Source organism: Schistocerca americana, chromosome 8 (genome assembly GCF_021461395.2).
Source record: "Schistocerca americana isolate TAMUIC-IGC-003095 chromosome 8, iqSchAmer2.1, whole genome shotgun sequence".
NCBI lineage: Eukaryota > Metazoa > Arthropoda > Insecta > Orthoptera > Acrididae > Schistocerca > Schistocerca americana.
The window spans coordinates 124,714,020-124,740,742 of NC_060126.1; the positions used below are offsets into that span (position 1 = coordinate 124,714,020).

The 26,723-nt window shown below is 40.3% G+C and overlaps 1 protein-coding gene across 1 annotated transcript in view; it reads right to left on the bottom strand.

The window, feature by feature from the left end:
* The window catches only part of LOC124545263 (microprocessor complex subunit DGCR8), a 239,163-nt gene extending 212,774 nt beyond the window's left edge, over window positions 1-26,389 (bottom strand). The window contains exon 1 of the mRNA XM_047124142.1: window positions 26,290-26,389. The gene's annotated coding sequence lies outside the window, so the exon portion shown is untranslated. The remainder of the gene's footprint in view (window positions 1-26,289) is intronic.
* Between the last annotated feature and the right edge of the window lie 334 nt (window positions 26,390-26,723).

Genomic DNA, 26,723 nt, shown 5'->3' on the forward strand with positions numbered 1-26,723 from the left:
GGGAAATATGGGAAGATTTCAGTTACATTACATCATGGTCAGGCAGAGATTCCAAAATCAGATGTTGGATTGTAAAGCATACCCAGAAGCAGATATAGACTCAGATCACAACTTAGTAATGTTGAAGAGTAGGCTGAAGTTTAAGAGACTAGTCAGGAAGAATTAGCACCCAAAGAAGTGGGATCAGAATTACTAACAAATGAAGAGAGACGCCTTAAGCTCTATCACGCTACTGACACTGCGATAATGAATATCTCAGTAGACAGCTCAGCTGGAGAGGAATGAGACACACTAAAAATGGCAACCTCAGAAGCAGGAATGAAAAACATAGTCACAAGTAAGGTAGCTGTGAAGAAACAATGGGTAACTTAAGTTGATCAACGAGAGAAGGAAGTCCAAAGTGTTCAGGGAAATTCAGGAATATAGAGAAATAATAGGAAGTGCAGGGAAGGTAAGGTGGAATGACTGCATGAAAAATGTGAAGAAATTGAAAAAGAAATGGCAGTTGGAAGGACTGATTCAGTGTACATAAAGATCAAAACAACCTTTGGTGAAATTATAAGCAAGGGCGGTAACACTAAGAAAGCAGGTAGGTGGAAAGATTACAATGAAGGCCTCTATATAAGAAGAAACAGGAGTCAATATGGAAGACAGATACGATCCAGCATTACAATCAGAATTTATAACAGCTTTGAAAGACTTCAGATGGAATAAGACAGAAGGGATAGATAACACTCCATCACAATTTATAAAATCAGTGGGGAAAGTGGCAATGGAACAACTGTTCACATTGGTGTGTAGAATGTGAGTCTGGTAATATACCACCTGACTTTCAGAAAAACATCATCCACACAATTCTGAAGATGGCAAGAGTTGACAAGTGAGTGGAAGGCCAAGTTCAAAGTGCTCAGGTTAAGAAGTATGTAAGACAGGGATGCAGCAGTCTTTCACTCCTACTGTTCAATTTATACCTCAAGGAAGCAATGATGGAAATATAAGAAGGTTCAAGAGTTGAATTAAAATTCAAGGTGAAAGGATATCAATGGTAAGATTCACTGATGACACTTCTATCCTCAGTGAAAATAAAGAAGAATTACAGATCTGTTGAATGGAATGGACACAGTACTCTGTACAGAATATGGATTGAGAGTAAATCGAAGAAAGATGAGAGTAGATCAGAAGTAGGAGAAATGAGAAAGTTAACTTCAGAATTGGTGATCACAAAGTAGATGTAGTCAAAATTCTGCTACCTGGGCAGCAAACTAACCCGTTACAGACAGAACAAAATCACTGTCAAAAAGGGCATTTCTGGCCAAGACAATTCTGCTAGTATTAAACATAGGTTTTGAGAAAGAAATTCCTGACAATGTAATTTTGGAGCACAGCCTTGTAAGGTACTGCGACATGGACAGGTGGAAAACCAGTAAGAAGGTAATCAAAGCATTTGAGATGTGGTGCTAGAGTAGAATGTTGAAAATTAGGTGGGATGATTAAGTAAGTAATTAGGAGGTTCTCTGCAAAATCAGCAAGGAAAGGAATATATGGAAAACACTTACTGGAAGAAGAGACAGCATGACAGGACATGTGTTAAGACATCAGGGAATTCCTTCTGTGGTACTACAGGGAGCTGTAAAGTCTGAGATGAAAAGGCTAGCACAGGAAAGGAATTCGTGGCGGGAGGCATCAAACCAGTCAGGTGATAGATGACTTAAAAGAAAAAAAAAATGTGTTTCTAGGGTTATAACATTTGAAGATTTAGTGAAAGCTTCAACCAATGTTGACTGGAATACAAACTTTGCAATTCTGAATGTAGTAAGGGTAAAGCATAGGGGCTGAATGTTAACCTACAATTTCTACAGAAACCAGACTGCAGTTGTAAGATCAAAGGGCATGAAAGAGAAGCAGTAAAGAAATCAGTGAGAGAGGTTGTAGCCTCTCCCCAATGTATACAATCTGTACATTGAGCAATATATGAAATCTAGGAAAAATCTGGAAATGGAATTAAATCTGCAACAATTGCTGGAAGGACATATAACAGTGAAAGCAGCGTTTAAATCTGGTAAATGTTGTTCTCATCTTTGCCTAGGAGAAGAGAACTTTGAGGTTTTGCCAATGGCAATTTAGTTCTATCAGAGACAGCAGTGGACTTTGAAGATCAGATAAACAGAATTGATGTATTGAAATGACATTATAAAATGATAAATCAACAGCAGTAAACAAGTGTAATAGAATGCAGTGAATTTAGTTGATGCTCAGAGAGTGGAAATTCCAGGTAGGAATTTCTACAACGTAGAAAAAGGCAGATTGCTCCTTATCATACAGAAGACATGTTAAAATGCTGATAGGCACAATTAGAAGACACTTGCCCAAATTTTTTGTGCCACAGCCTTTATCAGCAAAAGAGAAATACATCGGGTCAGAGCTGGCAGTCATGTATGCGTGAGGTGTGCTTGCTTGTGTGTATGAATGATGCGTGTTTCTCTGTTGTTGATGAAGGCTGTGGCAAAAAGCTTTGTGTAAGTATCTTAATTGTGCCCATCTGAAGTTTAATGTGTCTTCTTTATGTACAAAGCAGCAATGTATCTTTTCCTACAATGTCAGTGCTCAGATAGTTTGATTAGGAAATGAGACTACAGGTAATAGATGAGTTTTGCTGTTTGGACAGCAAAACATCTCACAATGGTCAAACTAGAGAGGGCATTAAACGCAGACATTAAGAAAAGCATTTCTGATAGAGTAAAATTAGTTAACATCAAATATAAAGTGTTAGGAAGCATTTTCTGATGGCATTTGTCTAGAAGCTAGCCTTGAATGGAATGTAGATGAGAAACTGTTTAAACAAGAAGAAAATAGAAACTTTTGAAATGTGGTACTACAGTAGAAGAGGTCTGAGTAGACTTGGAAAGAAACATGTCTTTCAGCAGGAGATGACAAAAATAAATAAATAAAGATAAACAATGGGCCAGCCACCATAGAAACAAATTAAAATTTAACGATTTATGAGCAATGTCCAAACCAACACAAGATTTTAAATAGATTACATTTGTTTCGTTTATAAATTGGTATGGATGGGCTTACAATACACACAATGTGACATTCATGGTTTGGCCCCATAGTGAGGCCAAATTGACGGAGTCTCTTGTGTATCTTAACTCTCTTCATAAAATATTGCTCTCTCTCTCTCTCTCTCTCTCTCTCTCTCTATTATGACTGTCTTTTGGTGAAGGGTATTGTCTTATGGTATTTTCTTTACCAACAACATTTTTAATATTTAGCGTAACTTTCCTGTTAGTTCTGATTTTCTGTTGACTGTTTTATTGTTTAATTGTGCAGAAAAACAGTGGCATGGTCAGCACACTGTGTGTATACGAGACAGTTTGTTTGGATCCATGTAGTCAGCAACCAAACCTGCACCTGCACTCAACAACTGACAGAGGCAACTAGGGAAAATCTCTAAATATTGTATCTACTATGCTGCAAACCCAAAAACTTGCTAACCATCTATTTCACTAACAAAGCCTGAAGAATCAATTTTACCACTGTTTCACTTTTGGAAGGTTGGTAGCTCAGTGTTACGCAGTATCCTGGTTAAGTGTGTCCAAAAGCATAGCCTTCCCCCCCAACCCATTTTTAAATTTTCAAAGACAATTTTTTTCAGCACACAGACAAGTAGCAGATTGTCAAAAGTAACACCCTCATTCTTAATCACAATTAATTCATTTTGAGACACTTGTTGTGCCTAGTCATTGTAGATCCTTCAAAACTATGCAAAGGCTTGGCCAGATCCATCCTTCTCAGGCAGGTTCCTTCAACAGGTGCTGGTCATGCCCAGCTGATGGCAGGTTGTAATTTTTCTGGACCTTAAACACTATTTTAATACTAAATAATCTGAGATGAATGTGGTAAAATGAATAACACTAAAAAATGTATAAAATATAAATTCAGTTAATGTCACATTACTGTTTTCATATTCACCGCACGTTCACATTGTAATAAAATGTAAACTTGGTCACGGCCGCAAAATCTTTTGTGAAACAACAAATAAAAGTCTAAAATAAGAACTCTGGAACATGTTGCTGGCTGATTGTTTACACCATGGAGACAATGTCAACATGCAGTAGTGGACAATTATGCTTCATCCAGAGGCCTTGCATGTCAAGAGTTTAAGATAAATTATACACACTTGCAAGAGTTATTCATTTTTTATAGTCTGACTTCTGTATGTGGAATTCCAGTATGGTTAGCACACTGATTTATCCAACTTGGTATATATACATTGATTATTCTATACCCTGATAAATTTCAATTCAAACCTGGCAGAGATTGTGCAGCATGTTTGAAATTAGCTCAGGAGTATATCAGTCCACCACTGAAGAACAAATGTCACATGCTGCAGTTTTTTATATCAGTCTCCCAAACTGTGATGTGGCCTCAAATGATCAAATTTCCTAAGGATACAATACCTAAGGCTTAAATGTAGTCATCATTCCCTAAAACTGTTTTCTACAGACAGAAATTTTTTTAATGTCTCTATTAGGATAGAAAATTCTACTCAGCTCATGAAATACAGATCACATCACAGCAAAAAAGCTGCTTATTAAGCATCAGAATAAGAAATAAGCCACAAGGGCAATAACAATGGAACCAACAGATCTAACATCATTCATTCAAAAATTCAGCCAATAAAAAATAAAATACAGCAATTTATAGTTGAACTTCAGTCTTTAAAACATACAGTAATCTGCATGGCAAAACATTGATGAGTCACTCTTTGTAGGTACCAATCATATAGTGGGAATGTGGACAATTATCTTAATAAATTAACTGAAGTTTTTGACACAGTTTCATAGCCTGAACACAAAATAATCTGATGTGAAGAGCTAAATATAAACACAAATACACTATGTGATCAAAGTATCGGAACACCCACAAAAACACATGTTTTTCGTATTAGGTGCATTGTGCTGACATCTACTGCCAGGTAATCAGCGACCTCATTAGACATCATGAGACGGCAGAATAGGGCGCTCTGCGGAACTCACTGACTGCAAACTTGGTAAGGTGATAGGGTGTCACTTGTTTTAGACATCTGTACGCGAGATTTCCACAGTCCTAAACATCCCTAGGTCCACTGTTTCCGATGTGATAGTAAAGTGGAAACGTGAAGGGACATGTACAGCACAAGAACATACAGGCCAACCTTGTCTGTTGACTAATAGAGACCGCTGACAGTTGAAGAGGGTCATAATGTGTAATAGGTAGACATCTATCCAGACCACCACACAGGAATCCCAAACTCTCATCAGGATCAACTGCAATTACCATGAGTTACACAGGAAGTGAGAAAACTGATTTCATGGGCGAACGGCTGCTCATAAGCCACACATGACACCGGTAAATGCCAAATGATGCCTCGCTTGGGGAAAGAAGCGTAAACATTGGACGACTGAATAGTGGAAAAACGTTGTGTGGAGTGATGAGTCACGGTACACTATGTGGCAATCCAATGGCAGCGTGTGGTTATGGCGAATGCCCAGTGAACGTCATCTGCCAGCGTGTGTATTGCCAACAGTAACATTCGGAGGCAATGGTGTTATGGTGTGGTCGTGTTTTTCGTGGAGGAGGCTTGCGCCCCTTGTTGTTTTGCGTTGCACTATCACAGCATAGGCCTACACTGATGTTTTAAGCACCTTCTTGCTTCTCACTGTTTAAGAGCAATTGCATCTTTCAACATGATGAAGTACGGCCTGTAATGGACTGGCCTCACAGAGTCCTGACCTGAATCCTATAGAACACCTTTGGGATGCTTTGGAACGCCGACTTCGTGCCAGGCCTCACCAAGCGACATCGATACCTCTCCTCAGTGCAGCACTCCTTGAAAAACGGGCTGCCATTCCCCAAGAAACCTTCCAGCACCTGCGAGTGTGGAAGCTGTCATCAAGGCTAAGGGTGGACCACCACCATTTGAATTCCAGCCTTTACCAATGGAGGGTACCATAAACTTTAAAATCATTTTCAGCCAGGTGTCCAGGTACTTTTGATCACATAGTGTATCTTGGATGAAACCAGTAGCAATCTCACGACTCTTCACAGATTGGCATGCGAACAGCACAACAAAAGTAACAAAAACCTTCAGTAATTGATCATATTGCTACAAATATATACAGGAAACAATATGATCAACATGTAAAAGATCTTTAACACTTTGATCATTTTTTACGAATTATTATGAGAGAAAGCTGTGTTGTATAAGCTCACCAGACTGTAGACCAACAAGAGATTTTTTTAAACCCAAAATTCACAATGAAATGTACATACAAAACAATGTAGAAGCAAAATTCTTCAAGCTTTGTACAATATTTACACAAAACTTTGAGCAACCATTTCCAAAAGTATCAATATCAACAGCCATACCCAATAAAAATGAGTTGACAACAGGACGTAAGAAAGTTCTCACAGACAATGAGATATCTCAGTTCCACAAGAAAAACCGGCAGTTAGGCAGAGATCCCAAACTATTATCAAAGATTCAAAAAGATTTACAGGAAGAAGTCAGTAAATAACAAAAGAATACTTAAAGTAGAAAACAGAACCAAAGCAGGCTGGAAGGTTCACGCCATTTTGGATGCCAGATAAATCCCTTCGTTTCTGCATTACAAAAACTACTGCACTGTTTTCCACATCCCCTACCCCCAACATTTTACATACTCACGAACGCTTGGTGCTGCCACCACCTGCGAGTGGTTATTGCATGTTGACATTGAACACAGGTGGTGATCACATTAATGAGACTGGACCATACTTAGGCAGTCATGACATCTCAGAAAAAAACTAAATTTATTTAAGTCTGATAGAAATTGTGTAGTGTGTTAACCGTAAGATGGTATAGCCGGGAGAGGAGGAAGTAAGCCCAGCCACTGCAGAGCACCAAGGGTGTGGAGCTGTGCGGAGGGAACAAACCCCATTGAATCTTGCATCTAGACACTTTAACATGTGGTTCACGCTTCCACAACAGATGTCACTCTCAGAGGTAAAGACTGCTTAAACGCTGTTTGTAATCAAAATTGAAATCATCGTATGTACTGAAATATTTAATAAAGATTGTGACTGTAACAATTATGTATACATTTATCACCAGGAAAGGAAAGGGAGTAAACAACACAGTAACACAGCAACCTACAATGGCTACCCCACACAGTACTGTCAAGCTAGGTAATGTTGGTTACAGCCAGAAAAAATGACTATTGGCCAAAGCCTTTTATTGTCTAGCAACTTGTAGAAATTCAGTACTATGGAGATGATTGGCCAACTCAATTTTAGCAATCTTATGAAGCAACAGATTAATTCACAAAATGTGCAAACCAACACAAATTTGTTGTAAAATCTTAGAACACATTCTGAGTTCAAACAAAATGAGGCATCTTGAACAGAATGACCTTCTCAATGCCACATAGCTTGCATTCCAAAAACATTCTTCACGTGTAACCCAACTCCTTTTCTCAAATGACACTGTAAGCTTTGGATCAAGGCAGGCAGATAGATGCAGTATTTCTTGATTTCTGCATGTTTCATAAGCCTGGCCAGTAGGTGGCTTACTCAACCAATTATGTTGCAGACTACAGCCACTGTGGGCTACCCAATGTACATAGAACCACTCTTAAGTAACCCTCTTTATAAAATTAGAATCACAGTGTACGGTCATGGTGGTGATTGTTGTTTCAATTGTTTGGCCATGCATGTAGCAGTGAATGTTGCTGAGAAACTGAATGTATTTTGCTGCTTTGTTCACCTTTTGCAACATCTGATGTGTCAAGTAATTGATGCTCTTCAGATTGTATACACTGCTAGGGAAGAAAAGAGTGCACCTGGAAAGACGATTTTCATCTAGTGATGGCATGTGCCATCTGGGTGATAGTAGATGTACTGATAATGGTTTCACCATCGGCCACCAACAATATAGAGGCATAGCTACCAGGCTGCCACCTTCATCTATCCTTTAACATGGCATGCTCACTGTCAGAAGGCTCAGTGTGGTGCAAATGTTTGAAGAACGCAAGCTAGCACACTATGGAGATGCACCCGTGCTTCCTACAGCCAACTGAGTGAGTTTGAAAGGGGTCAAACTGTGGCCTTCCAAGTAGTGGATTGTTCCTTTCAGAGGACTGCCACACAAGTTGGACATGCTGCATCAGTTGTACAATGATACTGGTATCAGTGGTCATGTGAACATTCCCACACCTGTAGACAAGATTCTGCATGTCCATGCAGCACAGACATCTCCAAAATCGTCATATTTTAAGGGCAGCAGTGGCAGATCATAAAGCTAAGAGTCTAAAAATTCATGGACCTAGTGTTATTCGACAGAGAAGAAGTCAAGAGGGTTTCCAGCAGCTGGCTATGCAGTAAAGAAGAGTGGCTGCAAATTCCAAGTGAGACACCCCGTAAAGAAGTGGAAGGTGGTATGGGGGAATAAGTCGATATAACCCAAATCCACACTCACACTTTAAGTCATTAGAACGTTAGAACGTAGCAACCTTCGTGAAAGGACCGAGAAAACAGGAATTTTAAGTAAAAAATGAGCGAAGAAGCTGTTATGTGTTGCCATAGCGACCAAACATAATAAAACAAGAGAATTACTCCGAGACATTTGAACATGTTCAAGTATCCAATGGAGCAAAATTTAAATGTAAAAACCTTGAAGAAATGAAAAATTCACAATGATAAAAATAGTAAAGAAGATTTCGATGTATTTGCCTAAGAAGTACGCACAGGACACTTCAGCTAAGAAGATCCAGTGCAGAGAGTATACAGCTCTCACATACATTGCGGGGACACAGATGTGAAAACCAACTTTCACATCCGACGCTGCCAGCACCAGCTGGTGTTCATCGGTGCTGACCTACCTCCACATCCACTCACCTACGCAACGAGAACTCTACGCCAGGTGAGTGTGAAACAAGACTTGATTACTTCAGTACAAAGTAGTACAAGATAATGCTGAGTGAACTGTTATTGTGTAATTATCATATTTAAAGTTAGTTTTAAATGCTTACAAGAGCTAAGGCATATAAAAGTACGGAAAATGTACAACAGATTGGGGAAACTCAAGACCCAGCTATGGCCATCAAGATTAGCAAAGAAGTGCCCGACTGGCCTGAGTTGATCAATTTAATCAAAGCTCAGGGTCTTAAGTTAAACTCATTAAATTCTCAATTAAATGCTCAGAGTGCGACTAAGTAAAGAACTAAACTTGGTAAAATCTCAATGAAATACAGCAAACAACAAATTTAGGTTTGTTAAATGCCAAAGTCGACTCTCAAAGCAAGGAATTTAGTAATCAATGCAAAGGTATTGGTGCTTTGAAGACTGAATTCAACGTCTTAAGTAATAAAGTAGAGAATTTAAAAGTAGATTTAAAGAACGAGTTGACAAATTCTTTGACCACTCACATAAATCATACGTTTACTAACCTTAATCAGAAACAGAATGACACTTTTCAAGATTTATCGACAATGTTAGAACCTGACATCAAGAACAAATGTAATAATGTAGTACCAGGACTTATTGAAAAGTTAGAATCTTTTGAAAACGTGTACAATATTAAATATAGGCTCTGCTCATGCATCGTTGTTTACATCTTTGGGCAGGTTTAGTGAATTCTCTGAACAGTCAAAGGGACTGTGTCTGTGATGCAATATCCACAGCCAATCTTCAGGAGTTCTGGGAAGAGGGGTGATGCTAAGCTTTTTTTGATGTGTGTATATAGAAAATAATAGCACTTCTTTCACACTTCCCTAGGGTACTCCTGACAATACCCATCTCTGTTGAACATTTGCCGTCAATGACAACATCCCGGGTTCTATAACTTAAAAAGCCTTCGAGCCACTCGCATATCTATAAACCTATTCCATATGCTTGTACCTCAATTCACAGCCTGCAATGGGGTACCATATCAAATGCTTCCCGGAAATCTAGAAGTATGGAAACTGCCTGTTGGCCCTTCACCCATAGCTCACAGTATATCGTGAGAAAAGGACAACAAGAGTTTTGCACAAGTGATGCTGTCAAACCATGCTGATTCATGGACACAAGCTTCTTGGCCTCAATAAAATTTACTATATTGGAACTGAGAATATGTTCAAGGATTTTGCAGCAAACTGTAGTTAAGGACATTGATCTGCAAATTTGTGGGTCCATTCTTTTACCCTTCTTATTTACAGGAGTCACATGCACTTTTTCCTATCACTTGGGACTATGCACTGGGCGATATATTCACAATGAATGCAAGCTACGTAAGGGGCCAATGCCATAGAATATTCTTTGTAAAACCAAACTGGGAGCCCATCTGGACCTGGTGACCTATTTGCTTTCAGATCTTTCAGTTGGTTCTCTATGCCAGGGATGCTTATTACTATGTTGTCCATACAAAAGTGTCCCACGGTCAAATGATGATATGTTTGTATGGTTCCCTGCGTGAACGATTTCTTGAACACGAAATTTAAAACTTTGGCTTTCGCTTTGCTATCTTCAACGGCTACACCAGACTGGTCGGGATGGAAACTTTAGACCCAGTTCGTGATTTTATATAGTAGAGAATTTTCTTGGGTTCTCAGTCAGATCTTGCACTAAGGTACAACAATGATCATAGTTGTATGCTTAGCACATAGATCCTTGCACAGATGCACAAATGTCTACTAACCTTTGCCTGTCGTCATTTGTGTGCGCTCTGCTTGCTGAGCATTTTCCCAACTTCATTACCCAGCCATGGTGGGTCTTTTCCACCCTTAATCTGCTTACTATGGATGTGACTCTCCAGAGCACGAATTACTATCTGCGTACAATTTGCCCATAATTTCTCTGCGTCCATCTTACTGGAAGTGATGTCAAGTCACTGTTTAAGTGAGATGGTGGGAACTGTTTCCCTGCTCTTTCTAGCAGAAACATTCTCCTAGCCTTCTTGACTGATTTATTAACTTTCGTAACCACAATTGCTATAATGACATCACGATCGGTAATCACTGTTTCTATACTGAAGTCGTCAGTAAGGTCTCACCTATTTTTAGCTATAAGGTCTACGATATTTCCATTGTGTGTTGGCTGCTGAATTAAGCTGCTAAGACAGTTCACAGAAAAAAAAAACATTCAAAAGTACTTTGTTCAACTGTGACTTTACACCCCACAAAGAATCTTTACACCCCACAAAAATTCCATATACATCCCAGTCTATACCCTGTAGGTAAAGGTCACCTACAACTAGTATGGGTATTTATGCACTACTGACAGCAAACTTTTTTGAGTGACCCGACAACTGACTCAGTGGAATCAGAAGGCCGGTAAAAACAGCCAACAATTAATTAGGTTTCACCTAAACCTGTTACATGCGACCAGATAACTTTGTCACGGTCAACTTCAACCTCATTAGAGATATTATTTTTCTCAGGTGTAATGAACATTCCCCCTCCTACAGCCTCCAATTTGTCTTTCTGATATATGTTGCATGACTCACTAAATATCTCAGACCTTGCCAGCCAGCTCTTGGTCCCAAGAATAATTTGTGCATGAGAACTTTCCTGGAGGGCAGTACATTCAGGTTTTGTTGGGAATATTTTGACAATTTACTGATGAAATTTTGACAGTTGAAGTGTCTTTAGTCTGAACATAATCTGATTGCTTTGCTGCCTATCGACTAGCGTGTGTTCATCAGAGTACCTCAAACAATTGCCTAGCCTAAAAAACCCTCATGTGCAATCTACAAGTACTCTGCTACCCAAGCAGCTGCTTCCTTTGTCTAGTGCACCCTTGATCTATCAAAAAGAGTCCTAGAAATTTCTGCCTGATAATGTAGGTCTAGAAATCTGCAGCCCAGACCTTCACAGAGTCAACGACTTTCGGTTGAGACCCTCCACTCAGCTCCAAGGCAAAGGACCCTGGTCAACTCTGGCCTCAGAACCCATGTGACAGGCGTTGTCAGTGACGACACTGGCTCACCGACAGACATATTGAGTGAAACGTAGGCTTCCTTTTCAGCTCTGAATGCTATCAGCCCAAGGGGGCTCTATAATGCACTTAATGTTGTAGCTCATGATGACTAGTAAACCTCTCCACCATTGTGCCTGATCGAACCCTGCTGAAGCAGTGGCCACATGTCCACTCACAGGGTGAATGGGCAAGGCCTGACTGCCAGTCTCCATATCGGCCCTACACCTTAAGCAACATTAATGTGTTACCAGCCGCCACTCACCCTGCTGTGAGGGCAGATGCACCATGTCAAGTACATTAGGAGATACCTTGCAGCAGAATTATGAAAAAGAAAGAGCTGGTCCACAATGATATGCCAATAAATAGCACCTTTTTCATCTCTGGATAGTACAGAAGCCATCCACCGTTTGTTGCCATAGGTCCAAGCAACTAGTCCTGTGATCTGTTCAAAAGCATGCAGCATGTGACACACTTGAATTTAATGAATATCAAAATCCTTAAACTCAGAAACCATTTTTGCTTTACCTTTGGCTTTGCTCATAGGAATCAACATGATACTTCTATGTCCCTGTGACTGCTATGTTGTTGAAATACCTACCTTACCTCCAAGCAAATGGACTTGCTCGTCCCACGTAACTGGCATGCGCACAATTGAGGGAAACACTGTCACTTGTGAGCAAGTGGTCTAACATAACGGTGTCACTATGTTTTCGAAACAGGAGCAATGGAGTTGGATCAAGATTGAATGTGCCAGAGGTCATACAGCACGACAGTGTCATCAGGTCTTCAAGAGGCGTGCGGGGAATCGGCATTACCGTACAGAACAGTGGCATGTTGGGTAAAAGCCTTCAATGAAGGTCGGCAACTGTGGCACACATGCATCAGGTAGGTCGTCCTAGTGTCCCTGAAGAAGTTCATGCTGTTGCCATGTTAGTGGACAGTGATCGATGCTATACAATTCGTGAGCTCGACCACGAAACTGATTAGTGAATACAACTGCGCTTCGCATTCTGAAGGAATGCCTGGTCATGCGAAAAATTTCATCACGATGAGTTCCGCATGACTTGACGGAAATGCAGAAATGGATGCGTTACAGTGCTGCTGAGACACCCCTGGAATGCTACGAGTGCGAAGGAGAGGCTTTCTTTTGCTGTATCGTAACACTGGATAAACTATGGGCCACATAATACGAGCCAAAACTGAAATGCCAATCCAACGAATGGCGTCATTATGGGTCGGCGCGAATGTTAAAAGTGCGTCAAGAGCCCCAGTATGGTGAAAGTTATGATGATTCTCATGTATGACTGATGGTGCTATCCTAACGCCATACGTTCCTCCACAGCAGACTGTCAGTGCACAGTATCACTGTTCGTTTTTGGAGTACCACCTGCGACCACCTTCGCGAAAGAAGCGGCGACACTTTCTGCACAACCCACCCATCATTTTGCACGACAATGCATGGGAGCATAGAGCGCAAGCTGTGGCTACTCTGTTCATTCGATGGGACTGGGAAGTACTATACCATCCACCATACTCCCCGGGATTTAAGTGCTTGTGACTGATTTGATTCTGAAGATGAAGGAACCACTTCATGGCATTTGCTTCAGTACTGTTCCAGAGATTTTACAGGCAGCAGACTGTTCGATTCGCACCTTCAACAGAATAGGCTCTGCTAACACTATACTACGCCTTCCACATTGCTGGCACCAGGTTCTACACAATGCTGGTGACTACTTTGAAGGACAGTAACAGGTGCAAACGTGTAACTCTGTTGTATTGGTTGTGAATAAATAGTTGCCACTATTGAAGTTCCAACCCTCGTATTAACTACAATTTCTGTAAATTAAACGTTATATAAATGGAAAATGCGTCCTATCACTTACATTATTTATGTCAATTATTATATGGTGTAGTTTTTTAAAACAGTAAAGCAATGTGTGCTTAATTAGTACATTATAATTTCATTCCAACTCTAGTTTAATGGCCTAGTTTGCAAACCAAGTACAGTTGAGGTATGGTTGAGAATACGAATCGCAGTAAAATAAAATTTATTTCCACTTGTTCTGTTTGGAATACCAACATGAAATTTGGCACACACATTAACAAATAATGTATGACAAAATTTTTTTCCAAAACAAAATAATTCCAGTTTTGAAACATCTTGGTAATTCAACATTTTAATGAATTTGGTTGCAGCATATTTTTGAAGCCTATAACGAACTGAATGAAATGGCATAAATTACAGGTCTCCACCTAAAATACTTTAGAGATATGGCCATTTTACTGTTTCAATATGTGGCAAAAATCGCACAACTTCAGTAACTTCACTAATTCAAAAGCGAATTTTCAAAAAATTTTAATTTTAGATTTTATTTTAATCAGTAGAAGAAAAGCTAAAAATCCTAAATATCAAGGTTCAAATTTACTTTTTTTGTTGATTGATTTCACATGGAATAACCGAGGTGATAATGGTGCCCTCTTAATACATGTCTGTTACATTTCATCTTAACACTAATTTTACTAATGAAAACAAAAGACAGTTTGTAAATTGTGTGCTGAAATGGTTAAAGTATACGACGCATGGCAAAATAGCGCTATCCGAAATCGACGCTGAAGCTACAGTGGTGTACCACAGGCCATAGATGACAGAAGTGAATGAAGGCTGTGGAGATGCGTACGGACGAATAGGCGTGCAACTGACCACCCAGATGAAACAAGGGGACTATCATTTGTTTTCAAACGACTGTTCAGCATTGCTGAATATGGGCCTCTGCAGCAGGTGCCTGGTTCGTTCATCCCTGCTGACTGCTGCTCATTGCAATGAAGGCCGGAATTTGCATGCTAATTCCCTTGGAGAATCATTCTGCAAGGCATACTGGATCAAAACAAGTATGCATCTATCCTCGAAGACCATATCCACCCCTCCACATAGGTTACTTTTTCGTCAGCATGATAGCACCTAGCAGCAAAGCAAAGCAACATATCAGACAGCTCACAATGTACGTGCACGATTCCAAAAGCACCAGGATGAGTTAACCATACTCCCCTAGCTACCAAATGACCTGAATTTAAACTTGATCGGAAATCTGTGAGACCAACTCCATCAGGCAGTTCGCGTAATGGATCCTCAACTGAGATATTAAGTGCAGCTGGGCAGAGCCCTGGGGATGGCATTGCACTCCATACCCATTGATACCTTCCAGAACCTCACTGACAACTTTTCCTGCAAGTCTGTGCTGCAGAAGGTGGTTACTCAGCCTTTTGCAAAGTGGTCATATTAATGCGACTCGACCATATATTTAATTCAGTGCTTTTGGATAACTATTGAACACAATGTTAGCAAATAATTCACTTCATCATTCCATTTGCCCAAAGGAGGGGATACAATCACGTTCCCATTCCGTATGTTCCTTGCTGCTGCTGATTTTCAGAGGACTTTATGTGCTCCATTCAGAAAAAAAGTCTTAATGTTACAAGTTTCATCTGCATGGTGGCTACTCAAATTTTGGAAGGGGTGGGGGGTCGTTACCCTTAGTAGATGGCAAGTGTCATAAGAAGCTCCGATAAAACATTGGTGAGTGGTGGACTGGAGGGGCGGGTCGGGGGGTGTGGGCATACCACAATAACTTTTCTTTCCTATCAACTGAAATATACCAGTCATAAGCAGTAATGATATAGTATTATACGGAATAATATTATATCCATACTGTTAACACATCTGAAATTATATAAAAGTATTTTAGAATTAGTGATTTGCAAAAATCAATAAAATTAAATTTCAAGGTTAAACTGCAGAATACCCTGAGATTTTAGGAAATTTCTGAAATTACTCAGGATTTTCCTGATATTTTTCAAGTAAAACATTACAGGTTTTCTAGAAGAATCTCCACCCTCATCTACTACGTGCAGCATTGCTTAAACAACTGAATACACTTGAGCTTTTTTTTAAAAATACTATTGGTTGAGCCCGTTTCTTTTTCAACTAAAATTTCAGTAAGGTCAAAAGTATATTATTCAGGGTCCTTGAAATTTCAATGGCCTATATTAGATTCTAATGGGGGCAGGGGTTATACTGTAATTTGTTACAAAAGCAAATAAAGAAATAAGACAACCATTAATTTTATTTTTCCAGAGGACAGTCCATGGGTCATTCCACGTGAAGTGCCCTAGGGCTCCAGCTCTACCATCTTCAATTTTGATGAAATTTGTACAGGATGTACCTGAGGGACCTACATGAACTTATGCAAAGTTTCAGGCTCACCTGTAACTTGGTTGAGGTGCTAGAGCCATTTTCATGAAAACCACTTTTACAGAGACCCCAAAGTCGTGAAGATATTGTCAAGTTTGGTATTCCACTGTTCCTAATGTAAAAGAGCTAGACTTTTGCTTCTGGGTATAGTGGTACAACTTTGTATGCTCTACACACAAATGTTACAAGTAGAGTTCAGAAAGCAATGCATTTGTCATAATCTCAGTTCAAAGTGGGCAACAAATCATGTTGCGAGAAATTTGCCCCATAGTTTAACGAGGCATAAGTAGTGGAGAAAGTACGCTACGGACCTGGTCTTTAGAACTACTGTCTGTCTTGATGTTTAGTAGATCACAAATTTTGGCCTGGCTTGTGTGTTTAATTACTGTGCTGCCATCGTGTAAATTTGCTAAAAAACATGAATGTATCAAAATATAGTAATGTATCTCAAAATGGACACCTACGACATTACATTCATTAACACTGTTCAACAGAGCACATTTCATTGTATTAGAAAAACTTATTTTCATTTTGGTCTCTCTTTGGGTAAGGTGCAAAAATGTCACCTAAAATTTGGAATTTTGTTGATCATGTCCTCATTGAATATTCATTTCTCTGTTTAATCAATGATTTTAAACCTGTTTGTGACAGGTTCATTGCTAAATTTAACCATTTAACTGTACTAGAGATTGCTACATAATTTTTGAGAAGCTGAATGCTTATTAATTTTATTTCTTTTCTTTATTTAGGACCCGAAAATCTGATTTTAGTGTTTGACGCATATCTAGTTGTTGCTAAAATGGAAGAACAAGATCAAGTTAGTGTATACAGTTTTGGAAATACTGATTCCCCATGCCATTTAACGACATACAGTGCCTTAAAAGGACTCAAAGCTGTAAAGCAACTTTCCTTATAAGAACAATAATTGCTTACTAGATGGAGGGGTTTACACTCTACTGAAAATAATCAACTATGATTCCATCATGAAACTTTACTCCTAATAATATTGGAATTTTTGCAAAGATCATGCTGCAACACATTTGGCAAGAAAAATCACACTGCACAAAAAAGCTTGTGCTCAATCAACATAGAAACAGCTGACTTACTAAAAAGGATAACCATGTCTGATATTAAACCAGGACAAAAAAATGTGCCCTTCCTGTAGAAAAGAATTTGATACACCAAAATATTCACAAACTGACATTACATACCAGTCAGATGAAGATGATGAGACTAATGTTGGTTACAATTTGAATACAAGCTTAACATTGGTTGGAATATCACCATTAAAATTTCAACAAATTGGTGCAAGGGATACAAAAGGATATGCAACGTGCAAAGTTGAAGGCGCCATTATTAAGAAAATTGCAGAAGTGGACTCCCACTTCATCCCAGTGAATTGGAGCAACCATCCACAAGCAAGCAATGCTTGACTTGTTCAGATCACATTGAGCTGAACCAAGAATTGAAAAAAAAATTATATATATCAAATAATAATGAGAAAATTCAAATTTTGACCTTAGTTCCCCCACAGCTGGTCTATCAAAAAGACTGTGGAAGAATTTTGTGTTTCAGAAAGAATGGTAAGGAAGGCTAGAAAGTTAAAAGCTGAACAGGGAATATTGGCACAGCCCAAAGGTAAATGGGGGAAAAAGCTTTCTGAGGATGTGAAGGCAAGAGTCATAGAACATTTTTATGATTAAGAGTTTAGTCGGATTTGTCCAGGAGGAAAGGACTGTATTACTGTTCGGGTAGATGGAGAAAAGGTTAAACAGAAATACTTATTACTGAGCAACTTAAAATAAATGTTTGTTGCATACCGCAATAAAAATGGACCGGAAAGTGCAATTTTCCAAATTTTGAGGATTAAGGCCAAAGTGATGTGTGACTGTAAGCACATCTGGTTCACATTCAGTTTGTGTCTGCACAATACATCAAAATGTGAAACTACTGTTGGCACACAGCCCAATAAAAGAAGATTACAAAAATTTTCTGAGCAAAATTGTAATTTGGAAACAAAGGATTATGTGCTTTATCACTGTGGAATATGTCCCAGAACAGAAGCTCTAAATGAATATTTAACAGTGTTTTTGCAGATATTGATCCTGAGGCCACAATTCAGTTCAAACAATGGACTCACACTGAGAGAGAGAGACACTTGAAACCAGGGAAATGACAGTTGAATTCATTGGACTATTAGTTACAAAACTGTTGGCCCTTTCTACTCACCACTACATTGCAAAGCACCAAAGCAAACATTTGCAGTTCACTAATGAAGGTCTCAAACCAGAATTGATTATATTAATGGATTTCGCAGAAAATTACTCCTTTATTGTCCAAGACACAGTGCAGGGATTCCATTGGGAAAATAGTCAAGCTACAATACATCCGTTTGTCATTTACTACAAAGGTAACGAAGACCTAGAATATCAGCGACTGCATAATCAGTGATTGCCTCCAACATGACACAGTTGCAATGCAGTGTTTTTAACCTACTTGATCAATTCCCTTAAGTGCATTTTTAAAGAAATTAAGCATATTCATTATTTTAGGGACATTTCTGCAGCACAGTACAAAAATTTTAAGAGCATCCTAAATCTTTGCCATCATCAAAAAGATTTTGGCATTACTGCAGAATGGAAATTTTTTCGGAACAAGCCATGGGAAATCACCATGTGATGGAATTGGGGCCACAGTTAAGCATTTAGCAGCACGAGCTAGCCTTCAACGCTTAATTGACAACCAAATCTTAACACCAACTGATCTGTTTTAATATTGCAAAAGAAACGTTAATGGCACTGATTTTATTTATATTAAAATAGAAATTATTGAAGATGCAAAAATTGATCAAGACAAACGTTTTGAGGATGGATGTACAGTGTCTGGTACAAGAGACCATCACCATTTTGTGCCAATTGATGAAAAGCAACTTAAGATTCACAGAGTATCAAATGATACACCGTCCTTTAAAGCAAATGTTAAACCAGCATGCTAAAGTAGATACTGAACATGTTGCCATTAATGAACTACAGCCTGGCCAGTATGTTGCTTACGTTTATGATGGAAAATGGTGGATAGGAAATATCTCTGAAGTTTCATTTGAAGAAAAAAGTGCCTTCATTAATTTCATGCATCCCCACAGAGCTGCTCAATCATTTCATTGACCTACTAGAAGAGAGAGATGCTGGATCCCAGAACAACAGATTACTGCAGTCATACCAATTCCAGCTGCTTCAATGATGGGGTAGCAATACAGTTTGCCAGAAGCAATAGTTTTAGACATCAGCAAAAAATTTAAAACATTTAACAATTGAAGAATTCTGTATTATGGCTTGGGAACAACAGAGAGGCCCAAAAAAGACTTGGAAACTTGCTAGATACCCACATTCAGACTTGGGAACCAGTTAGATATTCATATTCTGGCTTGGGAACCTGCAGTAAAGAAACCCACCCGTAGCTGACCTTGCATGGCTATCGGGCATGGCCCCTTGGCAATGGGGTTGCCAGTCTTGAGATTGGTAGTGGCATAGCCACCATGAACCACCTTACCCAAAGAGAGACCAAAATGAAAATAAGTTTTTCTAATACAATAAAATGTGCTCTGTTGAACAGTGTTAATGAATGTAATGTCGTAGGTGTCCATTTTGAGATACATTACTATATTTTGATACATTCATGTTTTTTAGCAAATTTACACGATGGCAGCACAGTAATTAAACACACAAGCCAGGCCAAAATTTGTGATCTACTAAACACCAAGACAGACAGTAGTTCTAAAGACCAGGTCCGTAGCGTACTTTCTCCACTACTTATGCCTCGTTAAACTATGGGGCAAATTTCTCGCAACATGATTTGTTGCCCACTTTGAACTGAGATTATGACAAATGCATTGCTTTCTGAACTCTACTTGCAACATTTGTGTGTAGAGCATACGAAGTTGTACCACTATACCCAGAAGCAAAAGTCTAGCTCTTTTACATTAGGAACAGTGGAATACCAAACTTGACAATATCTTCACGACTTTGGGGTCTCTGTAAAAGTGGTTTTCATGAAAATGGCTCTAGCACCTCAACCAAGTTACAGGTGAGCCTGAAACTTTGCACAAGTTCATGTAAGGCCTTCAGATACATCCTGTACAAATTTCATCAAAATTTAAGATGGTCGAGCTAGGATCATCATCTAAACTGGGACGCTTGACGTAGAATGACCCCCATGCTTTGAGAAGTACAGTGTAAAAACTGTTTTTAACCATCCTTTCCCTTTTAACTGATATCTGATGTAATGACAGACCATATTTTCTGTACAATAAAATACATAAACATAATTACAGATTTTTTTCTGTCTTTAAAGCTGAATTTAAATTTATGAGATTTTTTTTCTACAATCCTTTTACTACAATGTATACAACCTCCAAATGACATATGAATGATAATTACAAACATTGGTAATTTATTTTTTCCTGTGAGGGGTTGCTAGTCCCCCGTCGGGCAGCTCCTCAGATGGCAGAATGGGATGGGATATGGGTGGTACTGGGGAAATGAAATACCCAGGGTGGACCAAAACTAGCAACAAGGGCAGTGTCTGTACTCCAGAAGAGCGGCTTCCTGGCAGCGTCAGGTCTCTACGGCTGTTTACTACATGGGGAGCAAGGCAACGGGAAACCACCTCCAACAATTATTCTGAAGAGAATCACATAAGCCAAAATGACAAGCACATTTAACTCAAAATTTTCCAGAGATATAAATAGTTCCCCAATCGGATCTCCGGGGGTAACTGCGTTAAATTTTGCTCAGAGTAGGAACATCAATCTTCGAAACAAAATAAGGATCGGAACCTGGAATTTACAGAGTTTAATCAAAGTCAACTGTGAAATGGATTTGGGATATTCACAGTTTGGATTTAAGAGGAATTGGAAGGAGAAAAATGTCATGGTTCTGCAACATCTGAAACTGGACAGGTATAAGAAATGCTGGTGACTTGATCCATGCTTGAAGAGATATACAAGGCTGGGCAAATGTGATCACAAACATCCATTAGTGGGTATGCATTTATTTTTTAAGATGTGTCATTTTTTCCCCGAAAATAGGAAACAGGGAGTGTCAAGTGTCAATATTTGGTATGGTTACTTGTCTCCTAGAGAACAAACGAGCGAAGTTTCATCCTTATCTGAGACAATTGAGAGATCTTGGATGGCTTGACACGGAATACCCCCATCTTCAATAATCTCATTTTATTTCTCCAAGTTCTTGACTTCTCCCATAAGGCATTAAACTACAACTGCACTGCACATAAAACAGACAGTTTCTCCAGCACCATTATATTTGTGATGTTGCACAGATAGAGATGTCCTGTGACAATCTACGAGGTGCGCTCAAGTTCTAAGGCCTCCGATTTTTTTCTCCGGACTGGAAAGAGATACACTCCTGGAAATGGAAAAAAGAACACATTGACACCGGTGTGTCAGACCCACCATACTTGCTCCAGACACTGCGAGAGGGCTGTACAAGCAATGATCACACGCACGGCACAGCGGACACACCAGGAACCGCGGTGTTGGCCGTCGAATGGCGCTAGCTGCGCAGCATTTGTGCACTGCCGCCGCCAGTGTCAGCCAGTTTGCCGTGGCATACGGAGCTCCATCGCAGTCTTTAACACTGGTAGCATGCCGCGACAGCGTGGACGTGAACCGTATGTGCAGTTGACGGACTTTGAGCGAGGGCGTATAGTGGGCATGCGGGAGGCCGGGTGGACGTACCGCCGAATTGCTCAACACGTGGGGCGTGAGGTCTCCACAGTACATCGATGTTGTCGCCAGTGGTCGGTGGAAGGTGCACGTGCCCGTCGACCTGGGACCGGACCGCAGCGACGCACGGATGCACACCAAGACCGTAGGATCCTACGCAGTGCCGTAGGGGACCGCACCGCCACTTCCCAGCAAATTAGGGGCACTGTTGCTCCTGGGGTATCGGCGAGGACCATTCACAACCGTCTCCATGAAGCTGGGCTACGGTCCCGCACACCGTTAGGCCGTCTTCCGCTCACGCCCCAACATCGTGCAGCCCGCCTCTAGTGGTGTCGCGGCAGGCGTGAATGGAGGGACGAATGGAGACGTGTCGTCTTCAGCGATGAGAGTCGCTTCTGCCTTGGTGCCAATGATGGTCGTATGCGTGTTTGGCGCCGTGCAGGTGAGCGCCACAATCAGGACTGCATACGACCGAGGCACACAGGGCCAACACCCGGCATCATGGTGTGGGGAGCGATCTCCTACACTGGCCGTACACCACTGGTGGTCGTCGAGGGGACACTGAGTAGTGCACGGTACATCCAAACCGTCATCGAACCCATCTTTCTACCATTCCTAGACCGGCAAGGGAACTTGCTGTTCCAACAGGACAATGCACGTCCGCATGTATCCCGTGCCACCCAACGTGCTCTAGAAGGTGTAAGTCAACTACCCTGGCCAGCAAGATCTCCGGATCTGTCCCCCATTGAGCATGTTTGGGACTGGATGAAGCGTCGTCTCACGTGGTCTGCACGTCCAGCACGAACGCTGGTCCAACTGAGGCGCCAGGTGGAAATGGCATGGCAAGCCGTTCCACAGGACTACATCCAGCATCTCTACGATCGTCTCCATGGGAGAATAGCAGCCTGCATTGCTGCGAAAGGTGGATATAAACTGTACTAGTGCCGACATTGTGCATGCTCTGTTGCCTGTGTCTATGTGCCTGTGGTTCTGTCAGTGTGATCATGTGATGTATCTGACCCCAGGAATGTGTCACTAAAGTTTCCCCTTCCTGGGACAATGAATTCACGGTGTTCTTATTTCAATTTCCAGGAGTGTAAAAACATGAGCACTGTTTTAAAATGAGGCCGCGTTCATTGCCAATATGTCCCAGAGATGGCAGCACCGTACGGCAGATGGAATTTTACCGCCAGCGGCGAGAATGAGAACTGTTATAAATACTTAAAATGGCGACGTTTTCCTTACTTGAACAGCGTGCAATCATTCGTTTTCTGAATTTGCGTGGTGTGAAACCAATTGAAATTGAAGGAGACATGTGGTGATGGAGTTCTGGATGTGTCGAAAACGTGTTCGTGGGTGCGACAGTTTAATGAAGGCAAAACATCATGTAACAACAAACCGAAACTACCTCGGGCTCGCACAAGCCGGTCTGACGACATGATCAAGAAAGTGGAGAGAATTGTTTTGGGGGATCGCCGAATGACTGTTGAACAGATCGCCTCCAGAGTTGGCATTCCTGTGGGTTCTGTGCACACAATCCTGCATGACGACCTGAAAATGCGAAAAGTGTCATCCAGGTGGGTGCCACAAATGCTGACGGACGACCACATGGCTGCCCGTGTGGCATGTTGCCAAGCAATGTTGACGCGCAACGACAGCATGAATGGGACTTTCTTTTCGTCGGTTGTGACAATGGATGAGACGTGGATGCCATTTTTCAATCCAGAAACAAAGCGCCAGTCAGCTCAATGGAAGCACACAGATTCACCGCCACCAAAAAAATTTCGGGTAACTGCCAGTGCTGAAAAAATGATGGTGTCCATGCTCTGGGACAGCGAGGGCGTAATCCTTACCCATTGCGTTCCAAAGGGCACTATGGTAACAGGTGCATCCTACGAAAATGTTTTGAAGAATAAATTCCTTCCTGCACTGCAACAAAAACGTCCGGGAAGGGCTGCGCGTGTGCTGTTTCACCAAGACAATGCACCCGCACATCGAGCTAACGTTACGCAACAGTTTCTTCGTGATAACAACTTTGAAGTGATTCCTCATGTTCCCTACTCACCTGACCTGGTTCCTAGTGACTTTTGGCTTTTTACAACAATGAAAGACACTCTCCGTGGCCACACATTCACCAGCCGTGCTGCTATTGCCTCAGCGATTTTCCAGTGGTCAAAACAGACTCCTAAAGAAGCCTTCGCCGCTGCCATGGAATCATGGCGTCAGCGTTGTGAAAAATGTGTACGTCTGCAGTGCGATTACGTCGAGAAGTAACGCCAGTTTCATCGATTTTGGGTGAGTAGTTAATTAGAAAAAAAATCGGAGGCCTTAGAACTTGAATGCACCTCGTATAATGGTCCATTGATTGGCATTCACTTGCACTCTATATGAAGTGTATATATTTCACAAACATGTATATTCCATAGGTTTTATTCATATGTGCTGACTGGTCACTAAGCCTGTATAACTTTTATTGTCCATTCCAAACTAACTTTATTCATGTACAGTATGGCTGTAAGTCAGTGAAACAATGCAAAGTTTCCCTAATCATAAAAACTTTGCATCAAAAATACCAAATAAATAGAACTGCAATGTTAAGGTAAATATGACAAATGGATACAGATTTCTAAAGGATGTTCCATATATAGATTAAAATGCAATTTTTTTCTAAGAAGTTCAGTTCAATGCTTTTTTCCATATATGTATATATCTACGATAAATAGTAATTTCAATATTATGAAAAGGGTAGATTGTTACAATACAGAGGAAACTCAGTTGCAGACAGACACAATGAAAACACTCGTACACATCCAAGATTATGGGCCAAAGGTCTTCTTCCTCAATTAAAAACACACACAAATATTCACAGAACTCATACACACAACTACTGCCATAGCGACCAGAGCCAATGGTAATGTGTGTGTGTGTGTGTGTGTGTGTGTGTGTGTGTGTGTGTGTGTGTGTGTGTGTGTGTGTGTGAGGCACACGTTTTCTGTTTCAGAAGAAGGCCTTTTGGCTGAAAACTTAAATGTGTAGCAGTCTTTTCTCTGCACCTGTAAGCAGCTCAACATCAACTCTATATGGGGAGTAGCATTTTTATAATACTGTTATTCTATCCTGGGCTTTCCATGGATTGTAATTATTTTTCCTTATTTCAAGATCTCTGAACGTCACTTACTGACAACAGATGTTGAGTTGGCACACAGAATGATGTGCTCTTGTCTGAAAAATACTGATTTGGTGAACTAATTCAGACGATTCAAAAACACTGTAAATAGTGCCAGATGACATATTACCATGCAATAGACGAGATGAACAAAACTGACATCACCAGTTGCCACAACTCTGAAAAACTGACACACAATATATTTTCCTTGCTAGATAAACATGGTTTGATACCAAACAATGTTTAAACATATTACCTAGAATGTGAGAGTTTTACCCATTTGTTTTGTACATATAAACAAACATGCAAACTAACTTTGGAGAAACAGTACTCTCCATCATATAGTAAAATGAGTATCTGCTTAACATGTTATAGTATTTTCCTTTCACAAACCAGCCAACAAAATAACATTACTAAAAATGATACACCAAATCAGTACCAAAAAATTACATACATGTTAAAGCTATGATACTGCAAAAATAGCTGACTCCTGTGTGCTCCTGTGATATACAATTGTGCTTACCACGTATCCACACACGAGCCGTCGTTCGCTGTTAGCAGCAATCGCGGGTCAGTGCCCCCACTTCCGCCAATGACATCAAAGTCCAATTGTTTAAATAACAGAATCAACTGGACATTTGCATTGGCAGTAGCAGAGAGTACCAACTCACCGTTACAACTATTAAATAACTAAGATGTTGAAGAAAACATCGTGCTGAATTTGATGTTCCGTGTAGCATCACCAAAAGTTCTAAATAAAGGGAGAGCCACTTTGCGATTTAACCCTCTCTTCTACCAGAACTTTAGTGATGCTTATTTAATGTACTGTCAGTTCGTGCTGATCTCAGACGGTGGACATTCGTGATGATCCTTGCCGTACCGTAAGTGCTACATATACAGTTACGCTTTTTTGAAGCATGCAGATTACTGTTGTACCTATCAATCCACATAACTCAAGTCACAATCATGCTGAAATGTGCATATCTATACTACATTTAATTATGTGGAAGAGTATGAGCAATTTTCAGGAAATAATCTTTGCAACTTCCACTGGAACCGACTTACGCAATGACACATTCTAGGATTACAAATTTCATCTGGCTTTTTCCAATTTTATACTAGCCAAAATATTAATACGCAGCCCAATGTTACCTTTTTATTTCAATAAACTTCGGCTAACTCAGGAGCTTCTTAACTTTTCAAATTGCGACAACTCATCGATACCTTCACCAAAGCAGGTACTTTCGTTTTTCTGCCAGCAAAGATAATCATTCAGTTATTGCTCATGCAAGCCGAATTCCCCCTAACAAGAATTAATTGCATGCACCCACTGCCAGTCACGTAAGTCAACTTACATTTGGAAACAACTCCTTGTATTTTGTCGTTTCAACTTAGGCGTAAGTTGCGAACGTTAAAAGCCATTTAACTTTCTCAAGCTGTAATTCCATAGGCTTGAATTTCTTACTCGCGCTTTACCCCAACAGTATCCCTACATGCAAGTCAGTGTTTCCACATGCCAAAGATAAAATACTACTTGCGCGACAAGTGAAATTATGCGAACGAGTGTCAATATGGTCGCACAGCTT